Source organism: Bison bison, unplaced genomic scaffold (genome assembly GCF_000754665.1).
Source record: "Bison bison bison isolate TAMUID 2011002044 unplaced genomic scaffold, Bison_UMD1.0 scf7180017862979, whole genome shotgun sequence".
In the NCBI taxonomy this organism is placed as follows: domain Eukaryota; kingdom Metazoa; phylum Chordata; class Mammalia; order Artiodactyla; family Bovidae; genus Bison; species Bison bison.
In genome coordinates this window covers 544,128-545,047 of record NW_011493551.1, presented here as the reverse complement: position 1 = coordinate 545,047, position 920 = coordinate 544,128, and the positions used below count along the sequence as shown (strand labels likewise).

The 920-nt window shown below is 64.6% G+C and overlaps 1 protein-coding gene across 23 annotated transcripts in view; it reads left to right on the top strand.

Annotated features, from left to right (window-relative positions):
• The first annotated feature begins 451 nt into the window (after positions 1-451).
• The window catches only part of SORBS1 (sorbin and SH3 domain containing 1), a 236,387-nt gene continuing 235,918 nt past the window's right edge, over positions 452-920 (top strand). For 11 of the 23 annotated variants that reach the window (XM_010832973.1, XM_010832971.1, XM_010832979.1 and 8 more), the window contains exon 1: positions 453-587. The gene's annotated coding sequence lies outside the window, so the exon portion shown is untranslated. Of the gene's footprint in view, positions 588-920 lie in introns of all 23 variants that reach the window. The other 12 variants (XM_010832990.1, XM_010832985.1, XM_010832984.1 and 9 more) reach the window with 6 other exon arrangements.

The following is a 920-nucleotide window of genomic DNA, read 5'->3' as shown; positions in this document are numbered from 1 at the left end:
ACGAAATAGGTACTGGTTATTAGACCATTTTAAAAATGAGCAAACTGGGGTACAGGGGTTAAGTTATATGCACTCAAGACAGGTTAGGATTTTTTTTTTTTAAATGCCTAAGATTCCTTCCCAGCTCCCCTGGGATGATCCTTCAGAAGAATCAGAGGGCGCGCCGGGCCACCTTCCGGCTCAGCCCGAGGCCACCCAGGACAAAAAAGGGTTACTGGGACCGCGCGCACGCTCTCGGCCGGAGATCCGCGGGCCCGCGCGCCCGGCTCACAATGCAGCGGGGCGGGGCGGGGCGGGGCGGGGGGGTGGGGGGTGCTTCATCGCCTCCCATTGGCGCACACGCCCCTTCCTGTCACTGCGGAGCCCGGCACCGCCCCCTAGCACCGCCCGCCTCCCAGGCGCCCCCGGAGTGGACGGTTCCAGACGCATGCTAATAAGGGGGCGGCCGCCGCAGCCCATTGGCCGGCCGCGGAGTGTCGGTGAAGTCAGCGCCGAGTCCCAGAAAAACAGAGCGGGGCCAACTGCAGCGTGTAGTGCGAGTGGGGCAGGACGCGCGCCGCCGGCCCGCCAGCCCGGAGACCCGCAAGGTAAGCCCGCGCCAGCCGCCCCTCGGCCGACGCTTGCTAGATCACCAGCACCGGCGCTGGGGGCGTGCGCCAGCCCAGCCCCCGCGGGCGGCGCCTTTGTCTCACGCTCAGAGGAGGTGCGTTTAAAGGGCCAGCTGTTGGAAGGACTTGGGGGACCCCCTCCCCCCAGAGCATCCCCCGTGGTCGCGGGGGAAACCGTGGCCCCCCTCGGTCGAACCCTCCTTCCTGCCTGCTTGGTGGATCCTCAGTTTTTAAGGGAAAGTTTCCCAGTGTGCCGGGGTTTGGGATAATCCAGATTTTTTTTTTTTTTTTTTTGGGGGGGGGGGGGACGGG